Genomic DNA, 10,937 nt, shown 5'->3' on the forward strand with positions numbered 1-10,937 from the left:
ACTGTACTTCCTGGATAACGTGTTCTGTTACTACACGTGCATTGCCGGCCCATTTGATTGCGGTGTTGCTGCAGCTGTTGCAACGATAGGCAGCACTCCTTGTCGTTAAAGTTCAGTGCCTCGGAGGCACCTGGACACAGCAACTTGTGAGGCCAGGCCGGCGCTAGTCTGTAGAACATGATGCGAGCGTCCTAGTGGGGACCCGCGAGTGCTGCGTTCTCGGTTCTTCTCAAGGGAATCCAGCTATATATTCTTGTGGATCGTGCATCTCAAGCGCGAAAGCCACACGGCAGCACTATCGCGGGAAAAGCAAAATGATGCATCGGCCGGGAATCGAACCCGGGCCGCCCGCGTGGCAGGCGAGCATTCTACCACTGAACCACCGATGCTCGGGGCGGTAGTACGTTCACGCTGCTTCCCGAGCGCATGTCGCAAGGGAAAGTGGGACTGCCGTCGAGCGCCGTAGCATTCTGTCGAGAAGATGCTGCAGACGCTGAATCCTGCACTGCACTGCTTAAAAATGCCGCCAGAACGCGGTCCTCTGCGTACTCTTGCGTCGCCGGCGCCGACTCTTGCCAAAGGATGCGAAGTGTGCGTGGATACGCCGTCCGAATGCAACTGGATGTGTTCCCCTAGCCTACCTCGAAATGCGCCTGCAGGTACGATCACCTTCGGCCGCTGCCGACAGGCGGGAAGCCGACACCGCGCGGCGTCGGGGCGCTCGCTTGTGCGGTGGTGGTGTAATGGTCAGCATAGTTGCCTTCCAAGCAGTTGATCCGGGTTCGATTCCCGGCCACCGCAGCAGGCTTTTAATTTCGCGTATGAGTACTTTTGCCACGCGCCCTTACATTAATGTTTTGCCGCCTCTTACTCGCTGCAGACCAGCCTATAGATAGTGTGTCTCGACTTGTCTCGACTTTGCTCAGCTGACGCGAGAGCTGACGCTCTCCAATCGGCCTATATCAAAACGACAAGCACGAGAAACGACTGAGAGAGGTAAGGAGAGGCGAGGCGAGGCGATGGACACACAGCACGCCCCTTCATTTCACGGTGGCGTCTCCCTGACCGAATCGGGCTGTAGCTCCGAAAACAAAGGAGAAAGAAAAATAGGAAGCGAAACTGCCAACAGCACCCTGTGTTCCCATGCGCTCACCCGCCCAAGTACTGACAAGGGCCAAAGTTGTTACATATCGGCAATCGGACACTTTCTTTCATTTTCTCTTTATCGTATGAGAACCAGTGTATTCAACATATGATGGCCATTGCCGAGTGAATGCTGTAGCGCTTCCCGACAAGTCGGGTCGGATCCTCTGTCTGTCGGCTTCCACGCAGAGTGATGATCTTTTGGTCATCACACTCGCCAGCTGAAATCGGCGCTGCCTTTTCGTGGTAGTAAAAGCGTAATGGCCCGTGGGGGGATCGAACCCACGACCTTCGCGTTATTAGCACGACGCTCTAACCAACTGAGCTAACGGGCCTCGACGGACGCAGATGCTCAGCCCTACGCTCGAAACATGTGGCATGAAGCCATACGTCATTTCTATGGTCGTCGTGTGTCTGCTTCCCTTGTCTGTATCCTGCTAACGCTCACGAAACAGTAGCTATATTGCGAGCAGGACGGGAAACGGCAGTTCGGACAGCTCAAACTTGTCACGATTCGTGTGGGAAAAATTCCGTTCCGGTACCGGGAATTGAACCCGGGCCTCCTGGGTGAAAGCCAGGTATCCTAGCCACCAGACCACACCGGACGTGGGCGCTCACTCGACGCTTCGGACGGTCGCTTGGCGCATTTCGTGTCGAGTCCCGCGTCGTCGCCCTTCTCTCTTTGCGAGCATCTTTGCGCATACTGACTGGCAAGGCGCACACCTCAAACGTCTCAGAGCAATGCTTTTGGCTTCATGCTCTGCTGGGAGAAGAGGAAAAGGGAAGCTGTAAGTAGCAATAACAGGGAGTAAACATTTTCCCGCTGAAGCGTTGAAACGTCGTGGATAACAATCAAGAAATAAGTTGGTGCCCTAGCAACAGCACCACCATCAGTCACAGAAAATTAAATGCCCCGGGTGAGGATCGAACTCACGACCTTAAGATTATGAGACTTACGCGCTGCCTACTGCGCTACCGAGGCACGGGTGCACCGCTTGCCCTCGAAAATAGGTAAACCCCGTACCCAATATTAGACGTAGAGACACTGTACTTCCTGGATAACGTGTTCTGTTACTACACGTGCATTGCCGGCCCATTTGATTGCGGTGTTGCTGCAGCTGTTGCAACGATAGGCAGCACTCCTTGTCGTTAAAGTTCAGTGCCTCGGAGGCACCTGGACACAGCAACTTGTGAGGCCAGGCCGGCGCTAGTCTGTAGAACATGATGCGAGCGTCCTAGTGGGGACCCGCGAGTGCTGCGTTCTCGGTTCTTCTCAAGGGAATCCAGCTATATATTCTTGTGGATCGTGCATCTCAAGCGCGAAAGCCACACGGCAGCACTATCGCGGGAAAAGCAAAATGATGCATCGGCCGGGAATCGAACCCGGGCCGCCCGCGTGGCAGGCGAGCATTCTACCACTGAACCACCGATGCTCGGGGCGGTAGTACGTTCACGCTGCTTCCCGAGCGCATGTCGCAAGGGAAAGTGGGACTGCCGTCGAGCGCCGTAGCATTCTGTCGAGAAGATGCTGCAGACGCTGAATCCTGCACTGCACTGCTTAAAAATGCCGCCAGAACGCGGTCCTCTGCGTACTCTTGCGTCGCCGGCGCCGACTCTTGCCAAAGGATGCGAAGTGTGCGTGGATACGCCGTCCGAATGCAACTGGATGTGTTCCCCTAGCCTACCTCGAAATGCGCCTGCAGGTACGATCACCTTCGGCCGCTGCCGACAGGCGGGAAGCCGACACCGCGCGGCGTCGGGGCGCTCGCTTGTGCGGTGGTGGTGTAATGGTCAGCATAGTTGCCTTCCAAGCAGTTGATCCGGGTTCGATTCCCGGCCACCGCAGCAGGCTTTTAATTTCGCGTATGAGTACTTTTGCCACGCGCCCTTACATTAATGTTTTGCCGCCTCTTACTCGCTGCAGACCAGCCTATAGATAGTGTGTCTCGACTTGTCTCGACTTTGCTCAGCTGACGCGAGAGCTGACGCTCTCCAATCGGCCTATATCAAAACGACAAGCACGAGAAACGACTGAGAGAGGTAAGGAGAGGCGAGGCGAGGCGATGGACACACAGCACGCCCCTTCATTTCACGGTGGCGTCTCCCTGACCGAATCGGGCTGTAGCTCCGAAAACAAAGGAGAAAGAAAAATAGGAAGCGAAACTGCCAACAGCACCCTGTGTTCCCATGCGCTCACCCGCCCAAGTACTGACAAGGGCCAAAGTTGTTACATATCGGCAATCGGACACTTTCTTTCATTTTCTCTTTATCGTATGAGAACCAGTGTATTCAACATATGATGGCCATTGCCGAGTGAATGCTGTAGCGCTTCCCGACAAGTCGGGTCGGATCCTCTGTCTGTCGGCTTCCACGCAGAGTGATGATCTTTTGGTCATCACACTCGCCAGCTGAAATCGGCGCTGCCTTTTCGTGGTAGTAAAAGCGTAATGGCCCGTGGGGGGATCGAACCCACGACCTTCGCGTTATTAGCACGACGCTCTAACCAACTGAGCTAACGGGCCTCGACGGACGCAGATGCTCAGCCCTACGCTCGAAACATGTGGCATGAAGCCATACGTCATTTCTATGGTCGTCGTGTGTCTGCTTCCCTTGTCTGTATCCTGCTAACGCTCACGAAACAGTAGCTATATTGCGAGCAGGACGGGAAACGGCAGTTCGGACAGCTCAAACTTGTCACGATTCGTGTGGGAAAAATTCCGTTCCGGTACCGGGAATTGAACCCGGGCCTCCTGGGTGAAAGCCAGGTATCCTAGCCACCAGACCACACCGGACGTGGGCGCTCACTCGACGCTTCGGACGGTCGCTTGGCGCATTTCGTGTCGAGTCCCGCGTCGTCGCCCTTCTCTCTTTGCGAGCATCTTTGCGCATACTGACTGGCAAGGCGCACACCTCAAACGTCTCAGAGCAATGCTTTTGGCTTCATGCTCTGCTGGGAGAAGAGGAAAAGGGAAGCTGTAAGTAGCAATAACAGGGAGTAAACATTTTCCCGCTGAAGCGTTGAAACGTCGTGGATAACAATCAAGAAATAAGTTGGTGCCCTAGCAACAGCACCACCATCAGTCACAGAAAATTAAATGCCCCGGGTGAGGATCGAACTCACGACCTTAAGATTATGAGACTTACGCGCTGCCTACTGCGCTACCGAGGCACGGGTGCACCGCTTGCCCTCGAAAATAGGTAAACCCCGTACCCAATATTAGACGTAGAGACACTGTACTTCCTGGATAACGTGTTCTGTTACTACACGTGCATTGCCGGCCCATTTGATTGCGGTGTTGCTGCAGCTGTTGCAACGATAGGCAGCACTCCTTGTCGTTAAAGTTCAGTGCCTCGGAGGCACCTGGACACAGCAACTTGTGAGGCCAGGCCGGCGCTAGTCTGTAGAACATGATGCGAGCGTCCTAGTGGGGACCCGCGAGTGCTGCGTTCTCGGTTCTTCTCAAGGGAATCCAGCTATATATTCTTGTGGATCGTGCATCTCAAGCGCGAAAGCCACACGGCAGCACTATCGCGGGAAAAGCAAAATGATGCATCGGCCGGGAATCGAACCCGGGCCGCCCGCGTGGCAGGCGAGCATTCTACCACTGAACCACCGATGCTCGGGGCGGTAGTACGTTCACGCTGCTTCCCGAGCGCATGTCGCAAGGGAAAGTGGGACTGCCGTCGAGCGCCGTAGCATTCTGTCGAGAAGATGCTGCAGACGCTGAATCCTGCACTGCACTGCTTAAAAATGCCGCCAGAACGCGGTCCTCTGCGTACTCTTGCGTCGCCGGCGCCGACTCTTGCCAAAGGATGCGAAGTGTGCGTGGATACGCCGTCCGAATGCAACTGGATGTGTTCCCCTAGCCTACCTCGAAATGCGCCTGCAGGTACGATCACCTTCGGCCGCTGCCGACAGGCGGGAAGCCGACACCGCGCGGCGTCGGGGCGCTCGCTTGTGCGGTGGTGGTGTAATGGTCAGCATAGTTGCCTTCCAAGCAGTTGATCCGGGTTCGATTCCCGGCCACCGCAGCAGGCTTTTAATTTCGCGTATGAGTACTTTTGCCACGCGCCCTTACATTAATGTTTTGCCGCCTCTTACTCGCTGCAGACCAGCCTATAGATAGTGTGTCTCGACTTGTCTCGACTTTGCTCAGCTGACGCGAGAGCTGACGCTCTCCAATCGGCCTATATCAAAACGACAAGCACGAGAAACGACTGAGAGAGGTAAGGAGAGGCGAGGCGAGGCGATGGACACACAGCACGCCCCTTCATTTCACGGTGGCGTCTCCCTGACCGAATCGGGCTGTAGCTCCGAAAACAAAGGAGAAAGAAAAATAGGAAGCGAAACTGCCAACAGCACCCTGTGTTCCCATGCGCTCACCCGCCCAAGTACTGACAAGGGCCAAAGTTGTTACATATCGGCAATCGGACACTTTCTTTCATTTTCTCTTTATCGTATGAGAACCAGTGTATTCAACATATGATGGCCATTGCCGAGTGAATGCTGTAGCGCTTCCCGACAAGTCGGGTCGGATCCTCTGTCTGTCGGCTTCCACGCAGAGTGATGATCTTTTGGTCATCACACTCGCCAGCTGAAATCGGCGCTGCCTTTTCGTGGTAGTAAAAGCGTAATGGCCCGTGGGGGGATCGAACCCACGACCTTCGCGTTATTAGCACGACGCTCTAACCAACTGAGCTAACGGGCCTCGACGGACGCAGATGCTCAGCCCTACGCTCGAAACATGTGGCATGAAGCCATACGTCATTTCTATGGTCGTCGTGTGTCTGCTTCCCTTGTCTGTATCCTGCTAACGCTCACGAAACAGTAGCTATATTGCGAGCAGGACGGGAAACGGCAGTTCGGACAGCTCAAACTTGTCACGATTCGTGTGGGAAAAATTCCGTTCCGGTACCGGGAATTGAACCCGGGCCTCCTGGGTGAAAGCCAGGTATCCTAGCCACCAGACCACACCGGACGTGGGCGCTCACTCGACGCTTCGGACGGTCGCTTGGCGCATTTCGTGTCGAGTCCCGCGTCGTCGCCCTTCTCTCTTTGCGAGCATCTTTGCGCATACTGACTGGCAAGGCGCACACCTCAAACGTCTCAGAGCAATGCTTTTGGCTTCATGCTCTGCTGGGAGAAGAGGAAAAGGGAAGCTGTAAGTAGCAATAACAGGGAGTAAACATTTTCCCGCTGAAGCGTTGAAACGTCGTGGATAACAATCAAGAAATAAGTTGGTGCCCTAGCAACAGCACCACCATCAGTCACAGAAAATTAAATGCCCCGGGTGAGGATCGAACTCACGACCTTAAGATTATGAGACTTACGCGCTGCCTACTGCGCTACCGAGGCACGGGTGCACCGCTTGCCCTCGAAAATAGGTAAACCCCGTACCCAATATTAGACGTAGAGACACTGTACTTCCTGGATAACGTGTTCTGTTACTACACGTGCATTGCCGGCCCATTTGATTGCGGTGTTGCTGCAGCTGTTGCAACGATAGGCAGCACTCCTTGTCGTTAAAGTTCAGTGCCTCGGAGGCACCTGGACACAGCAACTTGTGAGGCCAGGCCGGCGCTAGTCTGTAGAACATGATGCGAGCGTCCTAGTGGGGACCCGCGAGTGCTGCGTTCTCGGTTCTTCTCAAGGGAATCCAGCTATATATTCTTGTGGATCGTGCATCTCAAGCGCGAAAGCCACACGGCAGCACTATCGCGGGAAAAGCAAAATGATGCATCGGCCGGGAATCGAACCCGGGCCGCCCGCGTGGCAGGCGAGCATTCTACCACTGAACCACCGATGCTCGGGGCGGTAGTACGTTCACGCTGCTTCCCGAGCGCATGTCGCAAGGGAAAGTGGGACTGCCGTCGAGCGCCGTAGCATTCTGTCGAGAAGATGCTGCAGACGCTGAATCCTGCACTGCACTGCTTAAAAATGCCGCCAGAACGCGGTCCTCTGCGTACTCTTGCGTCGCCGGCGCCGACTCTTGCCAAAGGATGCGAAGTGTGCGTGGATACGCCGTCCGAATGCAACTGGATGTGTTCCCCTAGCCTACCTCGAAATGCGCCTGCAGGTACGATCACCTTCGGCCGCTGCCGACAGGCGGGAAGCCGACACCGCGCGGCGTCGGGGCGCTCGCTTGTGCGGTGGTGGTGTAATGGTCAGCATAGTTGCCTTCCAAGCAGTTGATCCGGGTTCGATTCCCGGCCACCGCAGCAGGCTTTTAATTTCGCGTATGAGTACTTTTGCCACGCGCCCTTACATTAATGTTTTGCCGCCTCTTACTCGCTGCAGACCAGCCTATAGATAGTGTGTCTCGACTTGTCTCGACTTTGCTCAGCTGACGCGAGAGCTGACGCTCTCCAATCGGCCTATATCAAAACGACAAGCACGAGAAACGACTGAGAGAGGTAAGGAGAGGCGAGGCGAGGCGATGGACACACAGCACGCCCCTTCATTTCACGGTGGCGTCTCCCTGACCGAATCGGGCTGTAGCTCCGAAAACAAAGGAGAAAGAAAAATAGGAAGCGAAACTGCCAACAGCACCCTGTGTTCCCATGCGCTCACCCGCCCAAGTACTGACAAGGGCCAAAGTTGTTACATATCGGCAATCGGACACTTTCTTTCATTTTCTCTTTATCGTATGAGAACCAGTGTATTCAACATATGATGGCCATTGCCGAGTGAATGCTGTAGCGCTTCCCGACAAGTCGGGTCGGATCCTCTGTCTGTCGGCTTCCACGCAGAGTGATGATCTTTTGGTCATCACACTCGCCAGCTGAAATCGGCGCTGCCTTTTCGTGGTAGTAAAAGCGTAATGGCCCGTGGGGGGATCGAACCCACGACCTTCGCGTTATTAGCACGACGCTCTAACCAACTGAGCTAACGGGCCTCGACGGACGCAGATGCTCAGCCCTACGCTCGAAACATGTGGCATGAAGCCATACGTCATTTCTATGGTCGTCGTGTGTCTGCTTCCCTTGTCTGTATCCTGCTAACGCTCACGAAACAGTAGCTATATTGCGAGCAGGACGGGAAACGGCAGTTCGGACAGCTCAAACTTGTCACGATTCGTGTGGGAAAAATTCCGTTCCGGTACCGGGAATTGAACCCGGGCCTCCTGGGTGAAAGCCAGGTATCCTAGCCACCAGACCACACCGGACGTGGGCGCTCACTCGACGCTTCGGACGGTCGCTTGGCGCATTTCGTGTCGAGTCCCGCGTCGTCGCCCTTCTCTCTTTGCGAGCATCTTTGCGCATACTGACTGGCAAGGCGCACACCTCAAACGTCTCAGAGCAATGCTTTTGGCTTCATGCTCTGCTGGGAGAAGAGGAAAAGGGAAGCTGTAAGTAGCAATAACAGGGAGTAAACATTTTCCCGCTGAAGCGTTGAAACGTCGTGGATAACAATCAAGAAATAAGTTGGTGCCCTAGCAACAGCACCACCATCAGTCACAGAAAATTAAATGCCCCGGGTGAGGATCGAACTCACGACCTTAAGATTATGAGACTTACGCGCTGCCTACTGCGCTACCGAGGCACGGGTGCACCGCTTGCCCTCGAAAATAGGTAAACCCCGTACCCAATATTAGACGTAGAGACACTGTACTTCCTGGATAACGTGTTCTGTTACTACACGTGCATTGCCGGCCCATTTGATTGCGGTGTTGCTGCAGCTGTTGCAACGATAGGCAGCACTCCTTGTCGTTAAAGTTCAGTGCCTCGGAGGCACCTGGACACAGCAACTTGTGAGGCCAGGCCGGCGCTAGTCTGTAGAACATGATGCGAGCGTCCTAGTGGGGACCCGCGAGTGCTGCGTTCTCGGTTCTTCTCAAGGGAATCCAGCTATATATTCTTGTGGATCGTGCATCTCAAGCGCGAAAGCCACACGGCAGCACTATCGCGGGAAAAGCAAAATGATGCATCGGCCGGGAATCGAACCCGGGCCGCCCGCGTGGCAGGCGAGCATTCTACCACTGAACCACCGATGCTCGGGGCGGTAGTACGTTCACGCTGCTTCCCGAGCGCATGTCGCAAGGGAAAGTGGGACTGCCGTCGAGCGCCGTAGCATTCTGTCGAGAAGATGCTGCAGACGCTGAATCCTGCACTGCACTGCTTAAAAATGCCGCCAGAACGCGGTCCTCTGCGTACTCTTGCGTCGCCGGCGCCGACTCTTGCCAAAGGATGCGAAGTGTGCGTGGATACGCCGTCCGAATGCAACTGGATGTGTTCCCCTAGCCTACCTCGAAATGCGCCTGCAGGTACGATCACCTTCGGCCGCTGCCGACAGGCGGGAAGCCGACACCGCGCGGCGTCGGGGCGCTCGCTTGTGCGGTGGTGGTGTAATGGTCAGCATAGTTGCCTTCCAAGCAGTTGATCCGGGTTCGATTCCCGGCCACCGCAGCAGGCTTTTAATTTCGCGTATGAGTACTTTTGCCACGCGCCCTTACATTAATGTTTTGCCGCCTCTTACTCGCTGCAGACCAGCCTATAGATAGTGTGTCTCGACTTGTCTCGACTTTGCTCAGCTGACGCGAGAGCTGACGCTCTCCAATCGGCCTATATCAAAACGACAAGCACGAGAAACGACTGAGAGAGGTAAGGAGAGGCGAGGCGAGGCGATGGACACACAGCACGCCCCTTCATTTCACGGTGGCGTCTCCCTGACCGAATCGGGCTGTAGCTCCGAAAACAAAGGAGAAAGAAAAATAGGAAGCGAAACTGCCAACAGCACCCTGTGTTCCCATGCGCTCACCCGCCCAAGTACTGACAAGGGCCAAAGTTGTTACATATCGGCAATCGGACACTTTCTTTCATTTTCTCTTTATCGTATGAGAACCAGTGTATTCAACATATGATGGCCATTGCCGAGTGAATGCTGTAGCGCTTCCCGACAAGTCGGGTCGGATCCTCTGTCTGTCGGCTTCCACGCAGAGTGATGATCTTTTGGTCATCACACTCGCCAGCTGAAATCGGCGCTGCCTTTTCGTGGTAGTAAAAGCGTAATGGCCCGTGGGGGGATCGAACCCACGACCTTCGCGTTATTAGCACGACGCTCTAACCAACTGAGCTAACGGGCCTCGACGGACGCAGATGCTCAGCCCTACGCTCGAAACATGTGGCATGAAGCCATACGTCATTTCTATGGTCGTCGTGTGTCTGCTTCCCTTGTCTGTATCCTGCTAACGCTCACGAAACAGTAGCTATATTGCGAGCAGGACGGGAAACGGCAGTTCGGACAGCTCAAACTTGTCACGATTCGTGTGGGAAAAATTCCGTTCCGGTACCGGGAATTGAACCCGGGCCTCCTGGGTGAAAGCCAGGTATCCTAGCCACCAGACCACACCGGACGTGGGCGCTCACTCGACGCTTCGGACGGTCGCTTGGCGCATTTCGTGTCGAGTCCCGCGTCGTCGCCCTTCTCTCTTTGCGAGCATCTTTGCGCATACTGACTGCAAGGCGCACACCTCAAACGTCTCAGAGCAATGCTTTTGGCTTCATGCTCTGCTGGGAGAAGAGGAAAAGGGAAGCTGTAAGTAGCAATAACAGGGAGTAAACATTTTCCCGCTGAAGCGTTGAAACGTCGTGGATAACAATCAAGAAATAAGTTGGTGCCCTAGCAACAGCACCACCATCAGTCACAGAAAATTAAATGCCCCGGGTGAGGATCGAACTCACGACCTTAAGATTATGAGACTTACGCGCTGCCTACTGCGCTACCGAGGCACGGGTGCACCGCTTGCCCTCGAAAATAGGTAAACCCCGTACCCAATATTAGACGTAGAGACACT

At 54.9% G+C, this 10,937-nt stretch overlaps 25 non-coding genes across 25 annotated transcripts; 5 read left to right on the forward strand and 20 right to left on the reverse strand.

Annotated features, from left to right (window-relative positions):
• Nucleotides 1–318: 318 nt before the first annotated feature.
• On the reverse strand, nt 319–389 carry Trnag-gcc (transfer RNA glycine (anticodon GCC)). Its single transcript has one exon. It is a non-coding gene; the product is annotated as a tRNA-Gly (tRNA).
• Nucleotides 390–729: 340 nt separating this feature from the next.
• Trnag-ucc (transfer RNA glycine (anticodon UCC)) lies at nt 730–801 on the forward strand. The gene has a single exon. It is a non-coding gene; the product is annotated as a tRNA-Gly (tRNA).
• Nucleotides 802–1,404: 603 nt separating this feature from the next.
• On the reverse strand, nt 1,405–1,478 carry Trnai-aau (transfer RNA isoleucine (anticodon AAU)). Its single transcript has one exon. It is a non-coding gene; the product is annotated as a tRNA-Ile (tRNA).
• A 198-nt stretch (nt 1,479–1,676) lies between these two features.
• Nucleotides 1,677–1,748, reverse strand: Trnae-uuc (transfer RNA glutamic acid (anticodon UUC)). The gene has a single exon. It is a non-coding gene; the product is annotated as a tRNA-Glu (tRNA).
• A 304-nt stretch (nt 1,749–2,052) lies between these two features.
• On the reverse strand, nt 2,053–2,125 carry Trnam-cau (transfer RNA methionine (anticodon CAU)). Its single transcript has one exon. It is a non-coding gene; the product is annotated as a tRNA-Met (tRNA).
• Nucleotides 2,126–2,505: 380 nt separating this feature from the next.
• On the reverse strand, nt 2,506–2,576 carry Trnag-gcc (transfer RNA glycine (anticodon GCC)). Its single transcript has one exon. It is a non-coding gene; the product is annotated as a tRNA-Gly (tRNA).
• Nucleotides 2,577–2,916: 340 nt separating this feature from the next.
• Trnag-ucc (transfer RNA glycine (anticodon UCC)) lies at nt 2,917–2,988 on the forward strand. The gene has a single exon. It is a non-coding gene; the product is annotated as a tRNA-Gly (tRNA).
• A 603-nt stretch (nt 2,989–3,591) lies between these two features.
• On the reverse strand, nt 3,592–3,665 carry Trnai-aau (transfer RNA isoleucine (anticodon AAU)). Its single transcript has one exon. It is a non-coding gene; the product is annotated as a tRNA-Ile (tRNA).
• Nucleotides 3,666–3,863: 198 nt separating this feature from the next.
• Nucleotides 3,864–3,935, reverse strand: Trnae-uuc (transfer RNA glutamic acid (anticodon UUC)). Its single transcript has one exon. It is a non-coding gene; the product is annotated as a tRNA-Glu (tRNA).
• A 304-nt stretch (nt 3,936–4,239) lies between these two features.
• Trnam-cau (transfer RNA methionine (anticodon CAU)) lies at nt 4,240–4,312 on the reverse strand. Its single transcript has one exon. It is a non-coding gene; the product is annotated as a tRNA-Met (tRNA).
• Nucleotides 4,313–4,692: 380 nt separating this feature from the next.
• Trnag-gcc (transfer RNA glycine (anticodon GCC)) lies at nt 4,693–4,763 on the reverse strand. The gene has a single exon. It is a non-coding gene; the product is annotated as a tRNA-Gly (tRNA).
• A 340-nt stretch (nt 4,764–5,103) lies between these two features.
• Trnag-ucc (transfer RNA glycine (anticodon UCC)) lies at nt 5,104–5,175 on the forward strand. Its single transcript has one exon. It is a non-coding gene; the product is annotated as a tRNA-Gly (tRNA).
• Nucleotides 5,176–5,778: 603 nt separating this feature from the next.
• Nucleotides 5,779–5,852, reverse strand: Trnai-aau (transfer RNA isoleucine (anticodon AAU)). Its single transcript has one exon. It is a non-coding gene; the product is annotated as a tRNA-Ile (tRNA).
• A 198-nt stretch (nt 5,853–6,050) lies between these two features.
• On the reverse strand, nt 6,051–6,122 carry Trnae-uuc (transfer RNA glutamic acid (anticodon UUC)). Its single transcript has one exon. It is a non-coding gene; the product is annotated as a tRNA-Glu (tRNA).
• A 304-nt stretch (nt 6,123–6,426) lies between these two features.
• Nucleotides 6,427–6,499, reverse strand: Trnam-cau (transfer RNA methionine (anticodon CAU)). The gene has a single exon. It is a non-coding gene; the product is annotated as a tRNA-Met (tRNA).
• A 380-nt stretch (nt 6,500–6,879) lies between these two features.
• On the reverse strand, nt 6,880–6,950 carry Trnag-gcc (transfer RNA glycine (anticodon GCC)). Its single transcript has one exon. It is a non-coding gene; the product is annotated as a tRNA-Gly (tRNA).
• A 340-nt stretch (nt 6,951–7,290) lies between these two features.
• On the forward strand, nt 7,291–7,362 carry Trnag-ucc (transfer RNA glycine (anticodon UCC)). The gene has a single exon. It is a non-coding gene; the product is annotated as a tRNA-Gly (tRNA).
• Nucleotides 7,363–7,965: 603 nt separating this feature from the next.
• Trnai-aau (transfer RNA isoleucine (anticodon AAU)) lies at nt 7,966–8,039 on the reverse strand. Its single transcript has one exon. It is a non-coding gene; the product is annotated as a tRNA-Ile (tRNA).
• Nucleotides 8,040–8,237: 198 nt separating this feature from the next.
• Nucleotides 8,238–8,309, reverse strand: Trnae-uuc (transfer RNA glutamic acid (anticodon UUC)). The gene has a single exon. It is a non-coding gene; the product is annotated as a tRNA-Glu (tRNA).
• A 304-nt stretch (nt 8,310–8,613) lies between these two features.
• Trnam-cau (transfer RNA methionine (anticodon CAU)) lies at nt 8,614–8,686 on the reverse strand. Its single transcript has one exon. It is a non-coding gene; the product is annotated as a tRNA-Met (tRNA).
• A 380-nt stretch (nt 8,687–9,066) lies between these two features.
• Trnag-gcc (transfer RNA glycine (anticodon GCC)) lies at nt 9,067–9,137 on the reverse strand. Its single transcript has one exon. It is a non-coding gene; the product is annotated as a tRNA-Gly (tRNA).
• A 340-nt stretch (nt 9,138–9,477) lies between these two features.
• Nucleotides 9,478–9,549, forward strand: Trnag-ucc (transfer RNA glycine (anticodon UCC)). The gene has a single exon. It is a non-coding gene; the product is annotated as a tRNA-Gly (tRNA).
• Nucleotides 9,550–10,152: 603 nt separating this feature from the next.
• Trnai-aau (transfer RNA isoleucine (anticodon AAU)) lies at nt 10,153–10,226 on the reverse strand. Its single transcript has one exon. It is a non-coding gene; the product is annotated as a tRNA-Ile (tRNA).
• Nucleotides 10,227–10,424: 198 nt separating this feature from the next.
• On the reverse strand, nt 10,425–10,496 carry Trnae-uuc (transfer RNA glutamic acid (anticodon UUC)). The gene has a single exon. It is a non-coding gene; the product is annotated as a tRNA-Glu (tRNA).
• Nucleotides 10,497–10,799: 303 nt separating this feature from the next.
• Nucleotides 10,800–10,872, reverse strand: Trnam-cau (transfer RNA methionine (anticodon CAU)). The gene has a single exon. It is a non-coding gene; the product is annotated as a tRNA-Met (tRNA).
• Nucleotides 10,873–10,937: the final 65 nt, after the last annotated feature.

The sequence above is a fragment of the Schistocerca cancellata genome, unplaced genomic scaffold (genome assembly GCF_023864275.1).
Source record: "Schistocerca cancellata isolate TAMUIC-IGC-003103 unplaced genomic scaffold, iqSchCanc2.1 HiC_scaffold_619, whole genome shotgun sequence".
NCBI lineage: Eukaryota > Metazoa > Arthropoda > Insecta > Orthoptera > Acrididae > Schistocerca > Schistocerca cancellata.